Below are 14,275 nucleotides of genomic sequence, written 5' to 3' on the forward strand. Positions count from 1 at the left end.
ATTCATTTTGATCATCATCATTTGATCTAGTAAGAATTGCTAATGCAAGGGGTGTCTTAGAAGAACTCAGTACACTTTCCTTCTTACCTTCCTCATTTTTCTTCTTTTCTTTTTCCTCTTTTCTTTTCTCCTCTTCTTCCTCCTTCCTCTTTGTCTCTACTTCCTCCTTTCTCTTTGCTTCTTCTTCTTTCTTCTTCTTTTCTTCCTCCTTCATTTCTTCCTCGCATTTCTTATTTTCTTCTTCTTCCTTCCTCTTTTTCTCCTCTTCTTCCAATTTCTTTTTCTTTTCATCCTCTTCCTTTTTCTATTCTTCTTTCATCTTCTTCTTTTTCTCCTCCTCTAACTTCTTAGTTGCCTCTTCATTTCTTTTATTTTATTCTTCTAGCTTCCTTTTCTTTTCTACTTCTTTTCTTTTATTCTTCTAGCCTAATTTTCTTTTATTTTCTTCTATTTCTCTCTCCTTCTCTTCTTCTTCCTTTCTTTTCTCTTCCTCGTTATCAAAACTTGTATATGCGACCAAACTGTCAATATTTTTACCATAATCCTTAATTGAATCTTCTTTTTTATCAATTGTAACATTAGAGTTGTCAATTTGCATTGTATCAACACTAATTTTTACATGTGAGGTCTTTGCTACAACTGCCTCATGGTTGGAGGGAGTGATGCTCTTCATCATTTCTATTATTTCTTCATGTGTCTCTTCTCTCACCTCCTCATAATTACCACCCACAATCAAAATAGCCCTAGTCTTGCTCCTTAAGAAAGGTTCAAGACTTTGTAACAAACTTTTCAAATATTCTTCACTCTTAACTACACAGTTTTCTAATAAAATTTTCTCTAATCTTCTTGTCTTCTTCTTGTACACTCATTTTTCTATTAATCAACCTCTCATAGAAATCATTTGAGATCTGTTCTTTAATATCCTCAAATTTTTTATTCAAGATCATGTATCTAATTGTGGCATTCTCTAACCGTAACTTATCCAAATTATTGCATAGATCATAATATTGAGATTATGGCTATCGCACACATTGCATAATATTATTATATTGTATTATTTTATTTTAATATGTAATATTGTACCTAGGAGCACCTAGATGGATGTGCAACATGTAGAGATTCCCATGAGATATACTTGATGAATTATATATAAACATTGTGATAATATTTGATGTAATTAGTTAATATTGGAGAAAAGAATTAAATGTCCAATATTAAATGTGGGTTAGTAGATTAGGTAGCACATGGTTTTAGGACATGATTTTAGCAAATGGTTTATGTAATACCACTTGATGGTTTTGTGGGACTTGCTACTATATAAGAAGTCAAAGGGGTAGTTGTTATATGAGAAAGAAAAAAAGGGAAAAAGGTAAGAGTGGAGCAAGACAAGGCTTAACAAATTAGCCAAGGGAGCATTTTTGAAAGTTGAAAGCATGGCATGGGATGTATGGATTCATGCTTGTTCACATGGATTTCTTGGTTGTGACTAAAACTTTTAAGGTTTACTGCATGGTTATATTTCAATGGCATTTTTGTTGAATAATACATGAATCATGATGATAGATTCTTTTGGAGGCTGGATTTTTTTCCCTCAACGAGGGTTTCCAAACGTATATCTTGTGTCACATTTTTTTTGGGTATGTTGTTTATTCTCTTACATGTGGATTTCAATTATATACTTATTTAAGATCTATTATAGGTTATGTGGAAATGGTTATATTTTGTTGCAAGTTTTCTTATTTTCTAATAAAATTTTCTCTAATATACTTGGCTTCTTCATGTACTCTCCTTTTTGTATTTATCAACCTTTCATATAGATCATTTGGGATTTGTTCTTTAATATCCTCAAATTTCTATTTATTCAAGATCATGTATCTAATTGTGGCATTCTTTAACTATAACTTATCCAAAAAAAATTATAGATCATAAAACTTATTCAACTTAACAAAGTTACCTTTATCAGTGATTTTGTTATTTAGTTTCTCAACCTTAGGCTTCCATAGTTTCCTTCCTTTGTTTGTAGACTCTGCTTCTCCTTGCTTTTTTGGCTCAGTTTATTTGATCTTCTTAAGTGATTCCACCTAACATCGCATCTTTTTCCCTTCATATGTCATCAAGACCTTTTGTCTTTTGTGTTTCTATAGTTTTGTTGGTTCTTGCTTAGTATCACCTGATCTAGTTGACTTCCTCTATGTTCCCACAATTTTTATTTCTTCTTCCTCTTCACTAGACTCCAGTAATTGGATAGTGGGTACTCTCTAAGGTTTATCTTGTGCCACAACCACATAGGAAATAATTGATGCTATTGCTTGAGCTTACACAATAGTTATGCCTTTTGATAGTCTTGTTGCTACAAGTTGTTGCACATACATGATACCTTTCTAACCACTCTTCTCCATTTTAGAAGTTGTCTTTCTAACTGCTACTAGTTCTTTTGTGTTCACTTGTGCTCCCTCTATGATCTTCCTCATGGTGGCCTCTACCTTCTTCTTTGATGACTTCTCAAGCTGAGCTTGATTAGCCATTTTCATAATTTCTTCATAGGTTCCAAACCTATTGAATTCTTCATCTCTAGCTAATTTCAATATGACTTCTACATATCCTTTAATTTTCTCCATAGTGACTTCATAACTAAGAGGTTCCACATACAAAATTTTGAGTTCAATTGGCTCTATGTAAAGTCAATGTCCACCATAAAACATATGTAATCTTTGTATTTCTTTACAACTAAGGGTGGAATTATGTACCTTTGTTTTATTTCACCTTGAAAGGTCTTTATAAATAGATACACATTTCTCTTAATCTTGGAAATAGGATATCTTATGTCCAAATCATTTATCATATCAATGGTACACTTATCATTGTTAAGCAATGCAATCACATAGATGAATTGAAATCTCTTAATCAAGAGGAAAAACATGTAAGTTATTAGTGATTTAAATCTGACTTGAATGTTCTTAACTTTTTATCCTCTCCAAGTTTTCTATCAACTTTTCTCTTAAGATCTCACACATATTCACCTTTATTTTATCTACACACATCTTATAGGTCACATGTTTAAAACATCTTCCCATTTCATCCTCTCTAGAGCTAGCATAGATCTTGGATGTCATGATTATGCATATAAATTGAACATCATGTTTCTTAATTTTATAATCCCTCTCCTATTGTACTTAGTTATAGTGTTCTCTAACACAAGCTTCTTCACATTCTTTTCATTCACTACAATTTGGCTTTCATTACACAATCCAATTAATTTATAAATCAAGTTAGCTAATATTTTCACTACATTATCTATCAACTAGAACTACCCATCATGAATCCTGCTCAACATTACCTTTGTCCAAATCCTATTGTCAAATTCATGTGAAAATAAGAACTTAACTAACTTGTACTATTTAAGGTGCTCATATCCACTCTTACATCTCATATCCTAGTTCCAAATTAGGTCAAATTCTTTAGTTATACTTCCTTTTCCTACTATCTCAAGCTTATTCTTAAGGGAACTATCTACATTTCCCATATACAAAACTCCATCTAGGATAACCAAAAATGTTTTCATAGAGCCTTCTTCTAGGGGTTGAATAGGTTTTATCTTTATTTGAGGTTTTTCCTCATCTTCAACATTGTGAATAAAACTTATGTCCATTTCTACTACAAATTTTGAACTCAAATTCACAGTTTAAACTTTCAAAATCTAATAAATACCTCAATTATGTAGAAATAGGTTTTTTTGATGTATTTTCTTCAATGGTGCTAGGATTTCCTTGAATTCACTCTCTAAATGTTCCTCAAATCTTCACACATTTGAATGATACTTGAAATCTTAATTTTTATCCTTTAAACTTTTGCATTTCTCAACTACATTAATTATGCAAGTACGTAGTCCTCAAAAAGCTATTCATTCTTTACTAGTAACTTGTTTTGATTCATGTAACCACATACTATTTCCAAATCTCTTGCAAACTTAACCATAGCTTCCAAATTTTTCCTTCTACCTCATATTAATTTTTCATGCCCTAACTATCTCTCTTGAACATCTATTTTATCTTTTTGATGCTCAATCTTTTATAAAAGTAATTAATTCAAATAAGATGAATCAATCATTACAATTGATTTCAATCTCCCTTTAGGTGCTTCATTTGACTTCTTTTCTAACACACCATGTGAACTTGATGGATCTTTTTCTTTGAAAAATACTTCTTTTAATTCTTTTACATGTCCTTGTGTTTTTCCTCATATCTATTCTACATAATCTCTCTATATGAAATAAGTTTTTATATAACTGGCATACTAATGCATTGTTTCCAAATCTAGATCTGGTATAGTTAATAGGTGCTCTACAATTTATTGTGATATGTCCAAAGTTATTACACTTGTAACATACAATGTTGTTCCTTTCTATATTGTTTCCTTCTTCAGATCTTCTTCCTATAGGTTTAGTACTTCTAAACATACTATTATTGCTATTACCATTATCAAATTTACATTTCTTGCAATTAACTACTTTATGACCAAAACTATAAAAATTATAACAATAAAAATCAATAACTAATTTAAATGACTTACCTATGTAGTCCCTTTTCATATAACCAACTTCATTACATCCATAACATCTACCTTTGAACTCATATCTCTCTTGTTTAACTGATTCAATCTGCTTAGATTTCTTAGGTTGCTCAACCATCTTAGGAGTATTATCAAATTGATTTGACTCAATCTTGTTAAGATCTTTATCTTGCATAGGTTGATAATTTTCAAGATTTCATTCCTTTATTGATTCACACTTTTTGGATAAATTTTCTCCAATGAAATATTCAAGACTAGCCTTATCATAAGGTCTCTAAAAGGATCATTTGTTCATCAATCTTCTCACTACTAGAATATAATCTCTTAAGTTGTTGCTTAGACTGGGCCAACTCTCCTTTCACAATGATATTGTACTTCTCAAGTTCTAAATACTGCAACTTAGTAGATTCAAGCTTAGATATAACTCTAGTAAGGTTAGATCTTGGCTCTACATTCTTAGACCTCAAATCTGATTCAACTTTACCATCATAATTCTTCAAACTTAACTTTAGATCTATAATCTTAAGTTCATGCTTCAGGATTATACAAACTTTAGCCTAAAAATAGATATTATTAACAATCTTATAACTTCCATATGAAATCAAACTAACTATGTGGAAGAATAAACATAACCATGCAATAAGAAAACCCATAACACAAAATTTTTTAAACAAGGAAAACCCTAGTAGGGATGGTATCCAAAAAAAATCCATTAATGAAAAGTATCTTGTGAAAGTTATTTACCTAATTAAGAGTCTATTACATCCTAGTATCGTGGTCCTTGTTAGAGGACTAGGCCTTGTTAGAAGCCTCAACCTTATTAGGAGTTGTTATAAAAAAATATATAATGTATGCAAGATGAGCCCACTTCCCAAACATAAAATATACAATATAGTTCCTTCAATATAAAGAGATAGATACAAAAATCTCTCTATTGTTGTTGATATCTTGTATATCTAATATTGTCTTTGTTTTTCATCACAAAATTCACATTCCTTTGATCATACATTATAATTTTCATAGATCATTACATCAATATTGCATTGTGCTACACTCACACACTTAACTTCACATTCGTAAACTTTCCTTTATACCTTGCTAATTATAAATTATCTTCCTAGTCAATGTTCATACTTTTATCAAAATTCAAAATTAACTTTCACTAACTTTGAGTTAATATCTAGGATGTCATCCCTAATTTGTTAAGTAATTATTTCATTTAAAAAATTCCTTAACCCAAAATGCCCATTACTTTGTCTTGATATGTTCTAACTATATACTATTGTAACTAGTAATATATCCATAACTTTATATGTATTTTATGTACTAATCTATGTAGTTACATACATCATCATCATTATGTTAGGTATCCATACCTAACTCTACATGTGTCCATGATATGCCTATGAATCTCACCAAATAAAACTCTATATGTTCTACCAAATAAAATATATGATACTTATAACTCTGCATGTGTCCATGATATGCCTATGAATCTCACTAAATAAAACTCTATATGTTCTACCAAATAAACTATATGATACTTAGACAATTTTCTAGGTATAACTTCCATAACTAAATCTCCATGACCTGACCACTTCACATAATTGAAATGTTGTCCTTAATGACAACATCAAATGTTCTAACCTATCTAATTTTCAATGAGCCTGAGAAGTTTCCAATTTTTAGGACCCAAAATGGGATCAAACTAGGGGTGCATTGAACCCCTAATGGGAACATCAAGGGCGTATCGTGCCCTTGATAAACAAATACAAAATCACTTGGGACTATCTCAGGACTCCAAAAAAGGTTACAAAATTTGGAAATCAAGTCCAAATTTGTATGAAAACTAATTTGAATGCATAAAGGCATTATGTTTATTGAAAAGAAAGGAAAGAGAAGTGCCTAGATGAAGAGTTCCTACCTTGAGTTTTTCTTTGTAGGAGGGGAATACCTAGAAGGACTTATTATGTCCTACTTAGATCCCATTTAAGAGGAGAATAGGTGAGAGACTTAAATATACTTTTATTATTAAATTATATTGAATAGGTGTTAAGCGATCATAAATTGAAGGTGTTAAGCGATCATAAATTGAAGTGCTTCCAATTTAGAACAATACATTTTAACCCTCACTTTACCTAGATATGACACTACATGAATATGCAAGCTAAACTAAAGAAAAAAATTTAAAGGAAAAAAAGGATATAGAAAAGTACAAAAGTCATGATTTCCACAAGAAAGTTCTAGTACCCACAACCTATAGAATACATATAAGTGGAATCCAAAATCTACTAGATATTACTAAGAATGATATGTGGGATTCATAGGTTCTCATATGCCCCCTCTTTTTTGGCTTTCTCTTTTTGGGAAGGTGAAACATCATGATATAGCTAACCCTAAGAGTTAGAAGTGTTAATTGATGAAAAAGGATTTCAAAATTAGTGAGGAAGTTATCAAAACTACTCTTAGCCAAATTTATAAGGAAGATAACTAAATGATGATTACAATACTTTTGATGATGTGGAGATCAGATTTATCTAGTACAAGTTATGATGGAAAGAGTAGATGCCTATTTTAAATGCATAGAAAGGAAACCCTAATTGTAACCCTAATTTTATGTTGAAAAGCACTATAAATAGGGTTCTTACCATTCATTTGTTATTTTTGTAGCTTGAAAAAGTGGAAGAGTGTTGAGAATGAAGAAGGAGCTCAAGCCCATGAGGATGGAGGTTTTGAGAGAGGTCATCATAGTTGGGGACCTTCTTCTTGAGTTGAGCATCAATGTATATTGAGTTCTAAGTAATTTGATGTATTTATTTGAGTTTTTAGGTGAATCTAATGTACATTCATAGGTAGGAGGTCATCCTTGATGAGGAAGATTAGCCCTAATGAGGTATATCAACCCTAATGAGGGATGTCAACCCTAAATTAGGAGAGGTTGAATTAGGGGAAGCTAACCCTGATTAGGGAAAATTGAACCTAACCCAAAATGATCAGATTGACTTGTAGTATGATGTAATGCTTAATTTTTTGTGTCATGCAAGTGTCGAGGTCACTTCAAGAGTATCAAATGTAACATGCAATGTGATTCATATAGGATAGCCTACAAAAAATGAGCATGGAGGATATTTTACTAATAAAGGATGTGGGTCTCTATTGGGTAGGCTAGATTCCATACCTTAGGTTTCACCATCGTATGATCGTAGAATTGATAGAACAATGGGATGGAGATACTTATTTATTCCATCTTCCAACTAAATAGACCATTGTGACACTAGAGGATATTTACTACATACTATGTCTTCCAATCAAATGGCTTCAAGTGATGCCTCAATCTAGGTGGAACATAGAGGAGATATTTGAGGATAAGAAGTATTACACTAGTCAAAAATCATTGATGAGATCAAACCATATCAGATAGATCTTCATGATATCATCCTAAGTGGTACTCCCTTAGTGAGATGATAGATATGTTTCATATTGAGCTACATCATGACTTGTAATGGTAAGGGGGTAGTTTTCCTATCACATTTTACCCACTTAGTATGAGTATAGAGAGAGATTAAATATTTTTTGCATGGGGTGGGAGTATGTTGGCTACTCCATATTTAGAGCTAAGTTGACTCACTAGGTACCAAAGAGATATTCTGACACTATGTACACTCCTACAAGTATGGTTGTTCAAGTAGTTTACATGTAGTAGGCTAACAAAAGTTCTTGTAGCACTAGATCAGAGACTTTCGAGAGTGTATGCATATTGCCTTGCTGAGTGTTAGTGTAAATAATTAATTATTATTACACTTTACTTAAGTTTACTTATGATAATGCATTTTTATATTAGTTGTCATGTAGACACTTAGGAATATGCATATACATATGAGTTGTCTTATTGACAACATAGGAGTTAGCAACTTATTAGAGCACATGGTGTCTACAACATCTCTTTATGAGGTACACCTATGTAACCTTATCCTCTCATCATTGCAAAAAATCCTATACACAATGGAGGATAATCAACCTTTGTTGGACATGTGCTAAGTTGTAATCCTTATCTCTTTGCTGACTCCTAGTCATTCTAGTTGCCTTTATATACGAGCACTTCTAGTGTGTATTCATCAAATATCTAATATCCAATTATCTGATAACCATTATCATTTTGATCATTATTGAGATTCTTATTTGATCATAATTAGTATCTCATGTGCTATCTATTGAGCTTCTTGATCTTTTTGTTGAATTATTACCTTAGGAAAATCTTACATGGTATCAGAGCCACGAGAGATTTATTGCATAGCCGTTGGAGAGATTTTTTGAGGGTCAAGATTGGAACTTGTTGGTGTAAATCAGCTTTGGCATCATATTTAGAAGGTCAAAAAACCTCCAAATCAACTTTTGTTTCATAAAAATTAGACATCTGAGGTGAAATCTAGAGTCATTTGATTTTTTTAGGTGCAATGATGACAATTCAAGAAAAATAATTATAGATGTGATTTTCAAACAGTGATATCTCCCTCACACAGACTCCTTTTCTCAACCATTTTTTTTTTTGGGGGTAGAATTTCATGATATACACATTGGTGCAGGTTGTTTGAGATCTCTATTCCTGATTTTTTCTAAGAATTGCCAATCCCAATTTTTACAACTTCAAAGGCTTCATTTGGGCTCATATGGACACATATTTAGGTGCTATTATTTTTGAAAGTGCATAATTTTATGTCTACTTTCCAGATCTAGTATCAGTTTGGAGTAATTATGAGTAGACATAGTACTTTCAAGTTTTGGTCACATTTTGGCCTATTAGCACTTGTAATTAATTATATCCTTGAGAGGTCTTATGTCTTATCTTTTTTAGTATGATATAGCTTCATATTTTTTGTTGTAACTAGAAAAATTAGAAGTTCACTTAGGCCCTAAATTAGCAAGTGGCCATTGTAATTGCACTAAATATAAAGTTCCAAATCATGCATTAGGAGGGTTTCCTTGGTTTTTTTTTGCATTTTGGGGTTGTATACATTATTTGATCTCATGGAGTCATGTCAAAAATGTGACTTTGTTTTAAGATTCAAATTGACAAAAGGGAACTATCAGAAATGGAGTTCTTTGATGATTGATCATCTAAGAGAACATAAAGAAGTGTTTCCTTATCTATATTTGAAGATATTTCCACCTAATACTAATTGGGGACATCTTTCTCTTCTTCTTTGCTTTATGTATAATAGTATGAGTAAGGAATATTTTGCTCCTCTAAGGAAAGTAGTCCTTATGACATTTGGATGTGTCTTTGGAAAGCATATGGAGATCAACAAGTCCCTCCATTACCAGAGGACATTCTACCTCCAGTCAGTCCAGTTGTGGTAACTACAACTCTAGTTGAGATCATACCTCCTAATGTTCCTATTGCTTCTACTGATCCAGTTCCACCCACAAATGCTTGTGATTTAGTGTAGCAAGAAACACCATGTCTTCCTATTTCAGCTTCATGGGATGACTTCCTTCCATACATTGCAATGTTATTTGTGGAGTCTTAAATTGAAGATGTGGGTGAAATTATTGATGACATCCATCTTCTCTTTGTTGGAGAGAATTATTCTTCACTTGTTGTGAGGGAACACTGTGACCCTCAACCACTTGATCTTTCTGTTGAGACTAACATGATTGTGGACACTTCTTTTCAATAGCTGAGAAAGGACTCTTTTCCTTCAAAGAAGACATATCAGTCTTTGGATATTTTATTCCAGTTTCCTCAAACATCATATCTTTTGAGGATTCTTCCTACTAGATGGGGAGAATTCTCTACTACACCTATGGCACCACTTCTTACTACAAGGAGGAACATCATTTAGTTTTCATGGTGCAACTTCTTCAATCATCAAGGAGATTATTGCATGGGTGTGCATTCATCATTGAGGGGAGGCTACATTGCTTCTCTTCCCATATCTTCTTATAAGGATGATTCCTTGTCTTTGGAGGTTGATTCACTTTCATACATGCACATGTTACCTTGTTTACCACCTTCTTTTGGGAATCCACCAAATTGGCTTATTGCATCTACATTTATCAAGGACTTTTCAACATATGAGCATACTTTATGGCAACATCCATAGCATACTACATATGGATTCCTCATCCATCTTCCTATCCATAATGGGAAGTATTCTTGCACCTATCCTTGGTGTATCCTCTTCCTAAAGGGAGAAATGTCATTTATAGGCATCGGATATTTTTTTGTCTTCATGACATCCTCATAGGAGATTATTCAATATGGGGGGATACCATCATGTATTTTTTCTTATGGGGGATATATGATTGTACATGCATGATGTATGTCATACTAGGGGGGTCTTGATTACTTCATTCTTGCATGCATCTTATACTACTTCATCTATCTTTTTGGAGGAGGTTTTTCCCATGAGGTTTTCCCTCTTTCTCCATTTTCAGAGGGATTGCATTGCATTGCATTATATGTAGAGCATTGCATTTTTAAATGGGTACCTAATATGGCCTAGTAGTCAGGACTCACATTGCATCTTGAATTTAGCTTTGTGAGCTTAAGTGAATTCCCCTAAGTTGCACTTAACAGGGGGTGTTACAATAAATAATTAATTATTATTACACTTTACTTAAGTTTACTTAGGATAATGCATTTTCATATTATTTTTCATCTAGACACTTAGGAATATGCATAGACATATGATTTGTCTTGTTGAGAACACAGGAGTTAGTAACTTATTAGAGCACATGGTGTCTACAACATCTCTTTATGAGATACACCTATGTAAACTTATCATTTCATCATTGCACAAAATCTTGTGCTCAATGGAGGATAATCCACCTTTGGTGGACATGTGTTGAGTTGTAATCCTTATCTCTTTGTTGACTCCTAATCATTCTAGTTACCTTTATATACAAGCACTTCTAGTGTGTATTCATTAGATATCTCATATCCAATTATCTAATATCCATTATCATTTTGATCATTATTGAGATTCTCATTTGATCATCATTACTCTCTCTTGTGCTATCTATTGAGCTTCTTGATCTTGATGTTGAATTATTACCTTAGGAAAATTCTTACATGGTGTCAGAGCTATACCAAATTCTTACACTAAGTTATGGAAGTTTAGAGATGTATTGTAATGGAGAGTGATATTTGACTGCATGTATAGTGGTGAGATATTGTGGAGATCATACCTCCAAATGGTGGAGTTTCCTAATACTACATACCGAATGAGGTTTTCATGGAGGAGGAGATTCATAGAGAGACAAAATAATCATGTGGCCATGTCATATTATTTTGACTAGGTATTGAGATAGTTTGGCTAATGATAGTTTGTACCAAGAGCAATGCCATGGTATGCCCATCCCTAGAGATATATTCAAAGAGATGGAGCCATATGGAAACCTATAGTAGCCGAAATTTTCTCTAGTGATTTTTAGGATGGAGAGGATGTTCCTACTAAAGAAGACCTATTTATAGGCTATACATAGGACTCCATAGAGTATGAGGTTAGAGATGGAGTGAGACCCATCTTACTACCAAACTACCTCATAGGAGATCTTATTCCCTCATATAGAGTTTAGAGAGGAGCTATCAAACATGATCATAAGGACATGGGAGAGGATGAGGAGATGGAGGATGATGATATATAGGAGCCATCAACTAAGGAAGATAATACAAAGGAAACAGGGGATGAGAGATAAGAGAAGACTCCTCATAAGACCACACCATGGACAAGGAGCCTTCTTTGAATTTTCATTCTCTTCTACTACAATTACGATACCCATGATCTCATACTGATACCTCATTCCCATAGCATAGGTAATGAGAGCATGGAGAGGATCTAGTTAGTCCATTTCCCCACCTTCAACACCAATGAGAGAGACAGAGCAGTCTGAGGGGATAACAAATAGTGTTTGATTCATATAATTTATAATTTTGATTGAAGGAAGACATAATACTAACATGATTTTAGGATTGCAAAGATAGAGAGTCAATGGAGGAGCTTTGTGGGTGAGGTATTGAAGGACCTAACTAAAGCTTCAAGGGTACTATCCACAGATTTTCATGAGGTCAAAGGATAGAGAGATTGAGGTAGACATGTTGATATATTTTCATTTGTCACTGTAGAGATAAGACTGAGATAGGAGAACAAGGAGAGACTCCAATGCCACATAGTTCTATCATTTAGTAATAGAAATAGTAGAATGTCTAGAGGAACTAACCCTACAGGAAGAAAATATGAATAAGGAAATAATATAATGAGAAGCAATATTGTATATTATAAATGTAACAACTTTGGACATATTGGTAGAAATTGTAGAGCATCTATAAACCAGCATGGACCCAAATTTGGAAATAATGCACCACTATGCCAATTGTGTAATAATTTTTTTTCATATATAGAGATTATGTAGAATGGATATGAGACACAATACAAGGAGTCTGAACTTTAGAAGGAGTATAATTAGGAATGGAGGAAGGATTGATAGAAGCAGTAACAATCAAAAAATAACATAAAACAACATGTAGAAGAATTCAAAGAGGTATTTGTCGAAGCTAAAGATCCATCCAGTTTACATGTAGTGTTAGAAGAATAGTAAAATGAAGCATCTGGAAGTAGATTGAAGTCAACAATTGTATTTGATTCATACTTGAATGAAGTATTTTTTATAAGATATCAAGCATTAGAAAGGTAGAAGTGGTGATATATATATATATATATATATATATATATATATATATATATATCTAGTGTTAAGGTGTGTGAAGTTAATATGAGGCAGAATGTGATGTTTTTGAAGTCATGGTTACATGTGCAAATTATTTGGAATTTGTATGTGAGTGCATGAAGGAAATCAAGTTACCTAGTAATTAGAAACACTTTTTTGCTGATAGTGTGCTTAAGCAATTAATACAGTGATGAATTAAAAGCAATTCAAGAGTTGAAATGGATTTGTTGCATACCATTTGATCATGATAGGTTTTTAAAAGAGTGTTTGAGAAAAATTTGAAATAGTTTTCAAGTGTAAGAAGAAAGAAGCCCTAGTTACACATAAACAAGGTAATTATCATGTGCATAATAATTATTTGAAGCATTAATCTAAAAATGGAAAATCCTATAGTTTGTGATGTGAATGTAAGACCTAGGTCTAATTTTAAGAAATACCCATATGTTGTTTTGGAGGATGATCCCCTAGGAGAATTTTCACAAGTTCCAAGCAAAATTTTACATGTTGAAGACATTAGAGCCTATATCCATTGCATGTTTGAAAGTATTGGATAGTAATATTTACAAGGACCTAGACCTAGTTTGCAACAATGTTCTTTGAAACAAGGGTTTGAACATTTGAGTGGTCTAAACATAGTTAAGAACATGTTTTATATGAACTTTGACAACCATGAATGGAGCAAAATTATCTTGAGCAAAGTTCATGAGGAGATGCTTTGGGTAGGAGATATTCCAATCATGATTTATAATGAAATAGTTCATAATTTGAATAGCCTTAGTAATGAAGGTTGCAATACAATCAATGAGAAGAATGTGAAGAAATTTGTTGAGACAAACTAAAAGACACGATATAAAGGCAGTAACATGAGGCTTGACTTGATAAATGAAACTGATGTGAGACTAATCAGTAAGATTATTGGTTATAAGATGAACTATAATTCTAGACTGAACTCAATGCCTGCTAGATTCATCCATGT

This window comes from Cupressus sempervirens, chromosome 11 (genome assembly GCF_028749045.1).
Source record: "Cupressus sempervirens isolate cs-2001-9-10 chromosome 11, ASM2874904v1, whole genome shotgun sequence".
Taxonomy (NCBI): domain Eukaryota; kingdom Viridiplantae; phylum Streptophyta; class Pinopsida; order Cupressales; family Cupressaceae; genus Cupressus; species Cupressus sempervirens.